Raw genomic sequence first — 13,474 nt, forward strand, 5'->3', positions numbered from 1 at the left:
CTCTTACGACACATAACAGAGCATACTATGTAATGTATTTAGCAATTGGAGTGCTAGGACCAGCACAGCTAACGTTAGCAACGAATGGGCTCGGCGTCTGTCCTTCGGGGAGTGGATTCCTGTTTTGTTTCCTGCCTTCAAGCGAGACATGACCTGCAATAAATCTGAATCCACTAACTAAAGTCTGAATAAAAACATGCGACTCCCGATGTGGTTAGTTATGGTAGGATTAGGTAGGCTGAGGAGCATCTAATGGCGCTGCATGCAGTAATAATTACGAATAAAATATATATTATCAATTATTTCGAGGTCATTTTTTGGCCACTGAAAATATAATAATTATATAATATAAATTATATATATTATGGAAAAAACAAATTATTCATAATATAATTTATAATATATAAATGGTCCCGAGAAAAAGAACGGTTCAGGCAGTCAAGGTTGTGAAAATAAAATACCTAACGTTAATTGGGCTTTAATGTTCTAACAATTAGGAACGATGTAATTTTCTCTCAGAGGAATACACAAAATAATTTGAAAAGTATTTCATACATTGTGTAGTATTGTTACTATTGTTGAATAAGTAGGAAATGTGAAGAGGTTCCAATTTATCAAACTTCATAGAGAAAATGCAGAACTGTTAATCTCAATTTTTGTGAATTGCCTTCATCCATCTTGCTGCATACTTACTGTACTTTAAATTTTCCACAAACAAATTTTCCTTTTTCATACTGATACAAGGGTGCAAATATGAGGATTATCCAATTACGATTATTTTGATTTATGTTGCAATTGCGATATGTTCACGATATAGAGGAATGATAATTTTTGTCAATTATTCAAAATTTTCATCGAAAAATATAATGTATATATCTAAACATGAAAATGATTATAGAGGGATTTTTGTGAGGATCTGACAAAACAAAGATTTTTTCCTAAGTCTGTAGGATAGAATTGTGTTGGGACATCTTGCAGCAACACAATAATTCCTTTAGAACGGTTTGACACATATTTTGCCTTTAACAAAAAATGGGGCCCCACCTACGATATTGCAGTACTCCCTATTGCAATTTCATAAGATGTTTATTGTGTAACCTACCTGATACCTGTCCTGTCACTATTTTCTTCACAAACAATTGTGGAGGGGAAAACATGTATCCTTCAGAATACGACAACTTTCCAAACCCAGGTTAATCTGTTGTTTGCTTTTTCTTTTGAGTCCTCTATTATACGGATGTTGTGACCCGGATTAGGTTTACCTAACAAGTATTGCACAATACCAACACTGCAATCAAGGCAAGTTATTTAATCAATATGTAGACATTAGGGGGAAATTCTATTTCTTTCCATGCTAAACAGTGGATAGAGGTAGAGGGCATATGTTTTTTTTGAAATGGACGCGACAGGGATGGGGTTTTTTTTGTACAAATGGGCTGGGTTTATTTTACAGTAGTAATGAAGATTTTCAGTCACTTATTGGGCCACCAAACCTCTTTAAAAGCCCATTATCATAACAAGAGGAGGATGGGTATGTATTGTGCTACATCTACAAGTTATGGATGAAATCATCAGTATTCCAAAAAACATTGCAAAAATGCACTGTACTAATGTGGACTTATTTACAAAATGGGTACATTCCAATCTGAAATAATCATTCTGGTATGAGATACACATTACATGGTACTCATCAGTCCAGTACGTGCAGTACCCACCCGAATAGTAATAATCTAATTATAAGTATATCCTAACATACAAATAGTACGATATTCCAGAAATAGCGAATTTGAGCGACAAAATATTTTATAACAGTTTCAAGTTTGTATTGCCATTGTAATAATATTGACATAACTACTAAATTCCAAGTTTTTTAACTATTACAAAACGACTCTTTGGACATTGTGTAATGATGCTCTTTCTTCCTGTTCCCAGTGACACACTCAATAGTTAAATCTACAGAAAAAAATCAGTGAAATGAACTTTACATGGAAGCCTAACCGTCACATTTTGTTTACAGATCTTTCACTTTGACAATTACTAGTGAGAACTGTACTTGTGAATATTGGACCAAGGCAATAACCCTGTAAATTGAGTGTTTCTTAACAGGGTCACCTTATGTAGTAAGTGTCCGTTGATGTTCTTACACACCTTCTCCTCAAAAGCAAAAACTTTCATTTCTTTACAGTATCTTAGAAAGAGTTGCTCTTGTTTTGGGAGTGAGGTCACGTGGTTGAGTCTACCTTAAGCACAACTAGGCCTAAAATACCAAGACAGCAGACATGCAGACTGTACTCATAAAAGGCACACGTATACTGTACATGAAGAAACACACAGTTCAAATGGTTCAGGACATATGATCAGAACTATAAAGTACTACTATTATCATAGCTAAAAGTCATAAAACCTCATTAATCTGCCCCCCTTTAGAAAGTGCTTAAACCGGTAAAGTATTCTAGATAACGTGAATGCATTTTTTTTTTTTTAATGGTGAAACTAATTTATGGCTAACACAACTCTATTACAGTGCACTCTAATAATAGTGTGCAGAATAAATTAGATTTACTTTTATCTTTTAATGCCATCCACTCAACCCTGGTCAAACTGCACAGTGAGGATCAAATAAATGAGGTCACTGAGTCTAAAATTATAAAAAACATGACGAAATATGTTGCTAGTGTAGAAATTTCAAATCTCCCTTGTGCATGTTGCAAGTAAGCATTTGTTAGATCAAGCTCCCGGGGGAATGAAACCCCGCATATCATGCACTGAGAGCCGTTCGGGGCGAAAGGCAAACGAGGTCAAGTTGTGAGGTTCTGTCCGTGGGGCAAGTGAGGTAGGGCATGGTCTGTGGTATGTGTGGCCTCTCGCTATTACTGCCTGTGGTGTGAAAAAAATATTTTGGGTGTGGATGTCTTGAAAGTGTGCCAACTGCAACAGAGTGAAGAGGGTGTGGGCCAGGCAACAAGGCGAGGAGGGGAGCAAGTGGAGGTGAGAAAAAAGGAGAAGGCCGGTTATGATTATTTGAGGCCGATACCATTGGTGTTGCTGCAGCTCCTGTCCAGTTACCTGGTTTGAGTTGCCAGTGAGCAGCGTTGATTCTTTGGAAGCCCCATACTGGTGTCCCCAACGCCTGGCCAAAACGATGAGGCTCGTATTGAATGAGATGGGAACCTTCTGTGTCGTGTCTTGGCTCGTGTACATGGCCCAGGCAGAGACACGTTGTGCTGCAGCTGAAAATCTTGAGTATTTACAATTTCTCAGGGTTTAATGTCTTTGGAATTCCTAATGGTGTTGCATACCCACAAGGTGCTACTACCCATGAGAAACAGGAGTTGAAATTGGCATAGCACTGCTTGGTCTATTTGTGTTGAGGTGGACGCACCTGCTAAGCCTGAAACCCACTGCTGTTGCAGCTACAGCATTCCATGGTTCTCTGGCTGGCTAACAGTTGACGGTATAACATTGAGGATTACTCAAGTCCCACATTCTAGTGTCTCTTTTTTAGGAGCTGTGGATGGCTCCTTTTGTATGACACTAGGGCACCGGCCCACGTGGCAGTGAAGCTTTGGCCAAGCTTATTTGGAGAGATCTGTGAATTTGCTTGTAAAGCAGGTCTGACACTCACAGAGCTGCCCCATCTATGTACGATGAGGGGAATAGAAAAATCATGGCGCAAAGAGCTTGTGGAAGCTGCAATGTGGATTGGGTGTACTACTCCAAGTAACAAGCTTGGCTGCCTGTGCTGCTCCATCTACTACTATTGATGGGCTGGATTTTATTGGCATAGCTGCCGTGAGGGGCTGGAAACACTAGCTGGGCTCTCTTTCATGTGTGATGACTCTGAACGGGAGTGGAAGTGGGGACTGACTGAGTTATAAAGGGCTATCTGCCAGCCTGGACTTCTTGATGATGCTGTGTAGGCCAGGCTTGTGGTGGGCTCTCAAACGACGTCTGCTGTGGAGCAGCATGGTGTGCTGTGACGATGGGACAGGCATTACCTCCCACCGTCCACCTCCACTGCAACGGTTGAGGGTGTAGCTCAGAAAGCCGGCTCCTTCTGCAGTCACCTGTAAATCCATGCGAGGTGAGAGCATGGAAGAATGTGGATGGGCCCCTTGTGCACATCGGATCTAGTACAGAAACGGGATACGGAGACGGCTGAGCGCTAACCATCCCAGAGCCTCAATGGCTTAGACAAGCCCCACATGAGCCTCCCCCCTCGCCTGCCCTGCCCCTCATCTAGACACCACGGGAAAGAATTGTACTGGCTGAAACCCTGGCGTTTGCGAGCATGGATCTTCTGGTGTACTAACAGGCGCTAAACCAAGAAAGGTTTTGTGGACACTCATCACAGCGATGCGGTCTCTCCTGTGTGTGTGTTCATGTGATCAACGGAGCAGATAGGCTAATCCAAAGCTCTTGTCGCACTGGCCACACATTATGACGTTGTCACCATTGTGTGATAACATATGGTGCGCAGTTGGGTCTCGTCGCTGTAGCCTTTGCGGCAGCTGGTGCAGCGGAACGGTTTTTTTTCTGATGCAGCCTTTGATGCGTTTTCATGTTCTGCAGGAAGGCAAAGGCCTTCCACTCAGGGCATTTGTATGGCTTCTTGCCTGTATGGATGATGAGATGTTGCTGTAGGTAGCTACCGAATCTAAAGCCCTTGCCACACACACTTTGCACTGGTAAGGCTTATCCTTAGAATGTTGCGCATGTGCAGCTCTAACACTGAGCGGTGGCGGAAGGTCTTTCCACATTCAGAACACTTGTACGATTAAACTTATGCCATCGCTTCTCAATTTCCCTGTACATTATCACTGTTATGAGTGTAAACTGATTTAGGGGGTTGCCACCCTTTTTTAAATTATTCTGCTACAGACTTGTGGACACTTCACCATGAATTTAAACTGGATTCATCCGATAAACACATGGGCAGTGCGGACAGGTGTGTCCTTTTTCCCAGTGCTTGTTATCTCCTTTGGGGCCTGGGTGTCCTCTCTGCGTCTCATACTCGGCCTCGTGAACAAGCATGTGGGTCTCAGGTTAGCTGGTGCCAAGCAGGTCTCGGGACAAAGGGGGCAGTTAAATGTGCGTTTCGACTCCTCAACATGGTGTGTGTTCTCTTTTCCGGCCCTGTAACTGCCTCCTGTACAGGTGCAGGGGCCTGCTTGGGGCTGCTAGTGGTGGAGTTGGTTTTGGCCAGTCTATGCTGGCGGCAGTGTGCCTCATGTTCTGGGCAAAGGCAAATTTTTTACCACATTCAGGGCAGCGGAAGGGCTTTTGGCCGTGTGCAGATACTGATGCTGATGGAGGAGGTGCTGTACTTGAAGGTCTTACCGAGATGTTGCACAGGTGAGACGTGCATGGCCTGGTGCTTGCGACGGTGGTCTTCCATGACAGAGTAGTGTTGAAAACCAAGCGCACTCGGGGCATTCATAGGGTTTCAGGGCCGTGTGACATCGCTGGTGGTAGGCAGGGCCATGCAGTTTGTGAAAGTTTGACTGCACTCCTGGCATTTAAAGATGCTCTCATGGGAGTGGATCATCATGTGCTTAGTGACGGACACCTAAACTGGACTCTTGGCGGCAACAGGGGGCAGTGGTAAGGCTTTTCCACTGTGTTGCAGCAGCTGTGGTCCTTAGCTTATCCACAGCAGAGAATATTCTCTCACCTTCTGCACATTTAAACGACCTCCTCCTTTGTTTGCGTCTCCTTTTTTGAAGTAACAAGTTGGTCCTCCTTCTCTTTATGTTCATTTCTGTGTTTAATGAGGCTGCTGCGGTGCTGAAAGTAAGGCGCATCTTTACAAGTGAGAGGCGTGAGCTCATCATGTGCGTGAATGACGGTGAAGGTGAATGTCTCACCGCGGGTGAACTTTATTCCGCCACTCCTTGCACACCAAACGGCACTTTTGGGCTAGCTGTCAAATTAGTGTCCTCTTCTCGGTCTGCCTCTTCATCATCTTCGACCACGTCCTCCATCCCCAGTCTTCTCCCACCGGCTCTCGGCCAGTCCCTTTCTGTGCTCTTCTCATCAGGACGTGACATTTCCTCCTTATGAATCTCCTCCGCATCAGCTGTAATGTTATCATCAACATGTGTATCCTGCTGCTCCCCCCAGCACTCTCTGTAACATTATTGTTGTCTGGAAGAGAAAAAGCCATCATAATAGCCTAGCAAACACACACAAAAAAACAGTAAAAACCTATCTAGTGTTGGTCTGACAAAATGCACGCAACTTACAGAGCCATTCATCTAAAGTGCAGATCACAAAATACAGTGCAGGATGCTAGCGGATTTGTTATGGTGATTACCATATAGCAGAGTTCACAGTCTGGAACGGGAATGAGAGTACATCTCAGGTTAGCCTGGAGGCTAAGGCTAACTGTAAAATACATTAAAAAAGTTAGCTTACCACGCGTATCATTTTCCTCCTTGTGTGTTTTCGCCTCTTCATTGTCGTCTTCAGCTTCGGACCAGTCGAAAGCCCGCTGGTCGCCGCCACGAGCCTCGGCCATTTTTTCAGCCGATGTTAGGTCCTCTGGTGAATTGTGTCGTTTTTTCGGCTCCGCACCGGACCGACATAACATCCGAATGGTGGCAATACCCCGCATCGTTCCAAACACGGCTCTCGCTCATCTTCGGGACCCTCCTCGGTTTTATGACGTGTTGTTTCATCTTTGATTTAAGCTGCATCTGGACTCCCAACGCCCCGGTCTTCTCCCAGAGTTTTTCACCTCCTTCTGTCGTTTGGAGACTCCGATGGGTCTACGGCGGCCATGTTTCCCATGCACCCCCTTGTCCAGAACACAGGGATCGCTGTCGCAGCAGAACAGGGAATGGGCTTTCCGGTTGACACTTTCAAAATAAAAACATTGTCACTGACAACCAGCTGTTCAGAAAAACGAATTTGAAACCGAACATTATAAATTCCCCTTCTACTATCGCTGGACTTTGTTGTTCTGCACACCAAACACTCTCTTCACAACATCAATATTACGTCTTTATTATTATAATTATTATTATTATATCTTTTTAGCTATGTGACAAATCCACAAGTGATCAGATGATCTATTTGCAGTCCAGTCTAAATTTATTAAAGTTAAGTACATCAGAACAGTGCTATCTACAAAATATAGATAGTGCAAAACTAGTAGTGTACTAGTATGCCGTTCTTTGCAACTATCTACAAACACATCCATTCATACTGCATGCAAGAGTAGAATAAATAGCCCTAATACTTATGTTAGCTTTTAAATTACACCAAAATCAATGAATTAAAGTCCGAAGCCTACTGTGATGTTTATGCTGGAAGTTTTTTGTTTTTCACCGAAAAAAAAACCTTTGAAAAACTGGCAAGTCTTTAAAATTGACAACTGTTGTCTTAAAAAGCACTGGACAGAACACAGTCTAACTTTATTGTCCAACCGAAGCTGGGAAAGACTTACTTTTCCATGAAACTGTTAAAGCACAAGATACATTAGCAGGTAAGTACAATAGCTGTATAACTACCATATATGGTAAAAACTGCAGTAGAAGTACTGTATGACAATGTAGTTGTGTCTCAGGAGAATTGAGTCTGTACTGAACTAGTAAGAGCATCATTGGCTGAAAGCATGTACAACAACATGCATATTAAACATCAGCACCTACAGTATGTTGTTGTCTGGGTACTCAAAGTCCCATGATAGAAATAGTCTCTCCACAGAGTCTTTTAGCGTATGTCTGAGGAACCAAGCTAACGTTAAGGCCACCCTATTACTGTATTTATGGGTCTAATTTTCAGTCCTCTTTGAGCTAAATTTAAGTGCGAGAAGGTTTTCTGGTTGTGGGCATAAAACTTCCAAATGCATACTATTTACAGAAATACCGTAAAAGAAATAGAAAAAGAGCATACTTTCATGTCACTTTCGAAACACCAACTATGCATGATTGAGCATTTTGAGTTTCTAAGTGCTTTCTCTCAGCGCCGTCTTCTGCGCTGTGATCAAAGGTCTTCCTCGCGAGGCCTTTGCACACTTCCATTTGTGTGTGTGGTGGATCAGAGGGAAAGTGCCATGTATGTCAGGGGACGATGGTGCAGGAACACCACCACAGCTGTTGGATTATTGAATGCGGGTGACTTGTGGCTGCGGCTGTATTGTGTTTTGTGCTGTAGTGGCTGTTGTTGTACTACAAGTGGTGCTGCTGCTGATGTTGTAGCTGGTGTTGCAGTGGTCTTCAATCCGTGTTGCTGTTGTTGCTGCAGGTGGTTCTGTGTGGTGTAGCTGCTGCTGAGCGGCTGTGGGTAAGTGCTGTAGAGATGTTTGTGACTGATGTGCTTGTTGTACGCGATGTTGCTGTGGCTGTGGTTGTGTGGGCTCAAGCACTCTAACAGCCTTTGCAAGAGGACATGTTTTGTGTAAACTGACTGCTAATGCCTCTGCGAAGCGACAAGTGCTTCATGTCCTGTCTGAAACCTTCCCCAAACTCCCGGAGACTTTTTCTACCATATGCCCAGTTGAATTGCTGCTTCCCTAACCTCTTAGTCATCCTCAAGCCAGGAGCTGCGGGAGGCGCTCAAGAGGACCCTGCTGTGCTCCAAGTGAAGGCTGAGGATACTGGGCTGAGGGCTGCCATTGAGAAAAGGAGCACTGAGAGAGGGGAAGGAGGCAGCCATCGTTCTGATGGAGGGGGTGGTTCTAGCCCAGACCCAGTCCTAATCCAATTTGTCTTCCATGCTGTTCTTACTGGTTCACCCTCAGATTCTCCCATGTCTCTGTCACGCTCAGGATTGTCTTCATCTTTCTCAAACATCTCTCTCTGCCCTTCCACTCTACACGTAAACAAATTTGTTTAGTTAGTTGCATCTATACAATCTACAAAGAAAAACAAACCAGCCAATCAAAGAAGTTTATTGTTTGTTTTTTTTTACCTGTATCAGAGTCAGGAAAGCATGGGAAACTGGGCTTTGGTCGGTGCTTTGCTTTTGCCTTGGGTGTTGAAGCCTGGGGCTAGTCTGGGAAGGACGGCCAAGCATAGAGGCTCCTCTACTGGATGGCAAGTAACAGCTGCGGTGGCGAGCATCCGCTAACCTGCCTCGTTGCGTCTTTTCAGGTCATCCCAGCGCTTCTTCACCTCGAAGGGTGCGTGGGACTCTGGCACAGCGTTGACTCTCTCGAGGATTCTGCCCAGATGCGCTCCCTCTCGTCGCCGGAGCCTCCCTGCAGGACCAAAGAGCTCTCCTTCACATCGAGTGACTTCTGACACCAACCCTCCAGCTTGCTCCACTATGAAACGGCTTTTTCGTTTTCCTGCACCGCCAGCCGCCAGTGCAGCTGACATAGCTCTGTCTGTACAGAGAGGTGAGAGGACAGCCCAGAAGGGAATGAAAAAAATATAAATGAAGCTAAATCTACTGTGTGAGGAAGACAAATGTGCTTAACAGTGTCAGTCTTAATTCCACTCTGCAAGCCAAAACATATTCACCATTCTACTTTTGGAAAAGCATGGAAAGGAAAGGCATATTTTAGCTGAATGTTTCCTGAGTGAAACAATTTACTCTTGCCATTAGGAACACATCCTCTTCAGAAATTTACAAATAAACAAGGAAAAAACACAATCTCAATCTCATGGTCTTAATCTCATTCAGGCTTACTTTGTTCAATTGACAAGAGGTCATCTGAGGACATGCCAGGTGCCATGATGTTGGGATGCAACACCCACCACGTTGAAGGGGAGTCCCCCAGGTAATCACATGCTCTGGTCACGCTGCCCTCTGAGTCATCATCCTCCTGGGGAAGCCGTTTTCTGAGGTCCCCTCAAAGGGTCCCTCCGGAGACTCCACTTTGAGTGCATGGGAGGTGATTGTCGTACAGCAGCCCCCCCTCCTCGTAGTACTCAGTCATGGGTCAGACGTGATTTACAGCAGAACTGATGGCGGGCCAATTCGATACTGGCAGCTGTGCCCCATTAACACAGGTTCAAGGTTTAACCTGAACACTGTTGCTGAAGACATTAGAAATCTCAGTATACTGTATAAATAACCATGAACCCGCTTGACTACAGCTTCAACACAAAACTGATTTCCTAAGAAAAATAGAGTTTAAATTCCCCTAAAAAAACAGTTTTTTAACAGTATTCTTCAATTAATAAAGCATTGTTGCAGCTTAGTGAGAGATAACGTATCATGTTGGATGATTAAGCATGAGTCAGAGACTTTTTGGCTAGTTACAGCCACTTGAATCCATTTGTATCATTTTCATTTAGAGTGATAGGTTACTGAGAACATGTATCCACGGTGTAAAAACATCTGGAGCAGGCTAAGCTACATCTAAACCTCCAGCTGTTTTACAGTGAGATGCACCATCAAGGCGGAGAATCACCTCCAGAGCGAAATACAACAACAAAACATAACACTGCTTACAAACTGTGTAGCATTTTAAAATAGTTATGTCCGCTCTTATTATACGGTGACGTCTGTATTCTGTCGCATCGATGCGCATTTTTTTCTGCACATCCGCAATGGTTGCGCATTCCGCATATATTGGTGCTGATCCTGCAGTTGGTGTTGCTAACAGGCTACACGGTTTGAGGTAAAGCTGCAGCCCGAAATGCGGCAAAAACGAAGCACACATGATAAGAACGCCGAGGCTGTTGTATTTCTTACTCATGATAACTGCTCATGCGACAGATCAAAACCAAAACACAATTGATGCAGCTGTTAGCTCAGCAGCCGATACACAAACCGAAGACGGTCGCTTACTATTGAAGTCACGGAGAGGGTATGTTCAGGGCCAATCAGAGTTTGGAGGTGCGAGCAAATGTATTTGTTATTTTACAGGTACTATAGTTTTCGCACATTCCTAGAGAGGACGGGATGTGTAACCAGTAATTCATAGGATGGATCCTGGAAGGATATTAAAAAACGTTGTCCTCAATAAAGGGCAATAGAGACAGTTTCTTGAATTATGAATGCCATTGCAGCACATGTATTTCCTTTGGAAGTTTTTTGTTGTGTTGATAATATCAGTAGATTTATGATTTTTGTACGTGTATCTTCTATTCATTCTACAGAGAGATTAATTTTCCTTACTTTGATTCTTTTCATTAGTAAATATATTTTATTATTAATATCTAACAGCACAAAACAGGGAACAACAGAGAGAGTGAGGTTGATGTTAATTTATTTCTCAAAGCAGATGCCATAGTAAGCGTTTGCTAATGTTCCTTCCAGTCAGACTTTAGTTGGAGGAAAGGTGTTGCGGATCCAGGTGTTGTAGTTGCAGACCTTGGCATAAACTCCGGGCTTGTTCTTCTGGGCGCAGCCATACCCCAGGACACCACACCCTGCAGTGACCGTTGCACACCACGGGGCCACCAGAGTCTCCCTGATAGGACGCAGATAGAAAGGACATGTGAGCAGAGGTGCTCGAAAGTTTGGTGTGTCCACTCTAAGAAACTTTAGTCGTACCGGCAGGAGTCCTGCCTCCCTCGAGGAATCCAGCACAGAACATGTTGGAGGAGATCTGTCCAGGGTAGGCGGACCTGCAGGCTGTCGTCAGGATGGGGGCATCCAGGCACCTCAGACGATCAGGGTAGCTGCCTAGAGAGGAAACAGCAGTAGGCCCTACTGTAAACATTCATACACCAGAATGTGCCCACAATATGTTCCAGATGTGAGTGGAGTGTGTTACTGACTCCGAGTGCTGGTGTTGCCATCCAGAGATCAGAAGCGAGTGCCAGAGCTGGCACAGCTGGAGGGCAGGGCACGGTGCTGACGTAGCTGTTCAGGGAGGCGGGCTTGCTCAGTTTAATCAGCATGATGTCATTGTCCAGGTTGCCGTGTGTGTAGCTGGGGTGACGGATGACCGGCAGGTCGATGAACTGCTCGTGCCCTCATTGACAGCAATGTGTGCCAACAAGACGCACCTGGATGCGGCTGCAGAAAGAGGCATGAGGGTTAAATTACAGGTTAGGAATCTGGCATACCGTGTCAGTATCTCTGATTTTATTACTTTAAAAGAAACTAATGCTAAAGGGAATCACTAAAAGTGGTTTTAGTATGACTGTGAACCTAATGGATGTAAAATGTCTGCACTTACGACTTGTAGCAGTGAGCAGCAGACACCACCCAGGTGCTGGAGATCAGGGAGCCTCCACAGAAGTGGTAGCCAGCGTTCAGAGAGACTGGTAGGCCACAGCGTTCTTTCTGCACTCGTAGCCTCCAACAATCTTGTCATCCTCAATGGGAGCGCATCGATGGAGAATTTACCAGAGTTTATGTTATGGCGCAGGAAAGTCATTTTGAAAAAAAAATCTAAAGTCAATGCCTAAGTACTATTGTCACAAAATGGTCACATTACTTTAAAAAATGAGTGAAAAGTAAGATTCATAATTAATGCCACTGCGAACAGAGCCAGAAGAATGAAAGCCTTCATGATGGTGTCCGTCTCAGCCTCAGTGTCAGCTCAGCTGCACTGCAGCCCCTTTTAAACCCACTCTGTCCGTCTGCTATTGATGGACCAAGGACACGTATTTCCAATTTCACCTTTTGTTCAGTTTCTGTGAGAAAAACGCATCTGAAAGACAAGAGTCAACATATTGATAATATGAGCTCTGGTGGCACCATCGGTTAGGAACATTGAGTTTATGAAAGATATGCACTTATAATTTGTTTGAAATTATTGTAGAAATTCAATGGAAATGTGTGTGCATTTTTTTTTTAGCCTTACAGTGACTCTTTACTGTCAATGTAATGTAGGGATTACTGCATCTGCCTACATTTGCTCAAGATACAAAAAAGAGCTATCCCTCCAAACCAATTCCCCTCTGAATGAAAGGATTTCAAGCTTGGTTATACTGTAGGGAAGCACTAAGCACTGGATGAAGCCTTATAGTGTGTCAAAGCGTAGCTGTTTTGTGGACAGGGACTTTATTACTATTTCGGTTGTATCTTGGAAGTTATTTAATTCAGATTACCGAAACTTAGAATGTGTGGTCTACATGTGACATTGAGCGCCTCCTATTTAGAAAGACGACAACATTTAGTATGAAAAAATCTTTTGCTTGAAATATAAAAAAGAGACAATAGTAATAGAGCAATAGAGTATGGGAAATATATTTCTGTATAATACAGAAATCAGGCCCGTGTTTATGCATGAGCCTGGCGTGATGGTGCAACCAGAGCTCACATTATAATATGTTGACTCTTGTCTTCCAGATGCGTTTTTCTCACAGCAACTGAAAAAAGGTGAAGAATGGAAATAAGTGTCCGTTGGTCCATCAGATAGCAGACGGACAGAGTGGGTTTAAAAGGGGCTGCAGTGCGTGAGCTGGACACTGAGGCTGAGACGGACACCATCATGAAGGCGGGCTTTCATTCTTCTGGCTCTGTTCGCAGTGGCATGTAATTATGAATCTTACTTTTTCTCTAATTTTTTAAGTAATTTTAACCATTTTTGTGACAATAGTACTTAAGAGCTATTTACTTT

At 43.7% G+C, this 13,474-nt stretch overlaps 1 pseudogene; it reads right to left on the reverse strand.

Moving 5' to 3' along the window:
• Nucleotides 1–11,217: 11,217 nt before the first annotated feature.
• On the reverse strand, nucleotides 11,218–12,421 carry LOC116690776 (trypsin-3-like; annotated as a pseudogene).
• Between the last annotated feature and the right edge of the window lie 1,053 nt (nucleotides 12,422–13,474).

This window comes from Etheostoma spectabile, chromosome 6 (genome assembly GCF_008692095.1).
Source record: "Etheostoma spectabile isolate EspeVRDwgs_2016 chromosome 6, UIUC_Espe_1.0, whole genome shotgun sequence".
In the NCBI taxonomy this organism is placed as follows: Eukaryota; Metazoa; Chordata; class Actinopteri; order Perciformes; family Percidae; genus Etheostoma; species Etheostoma spectabile.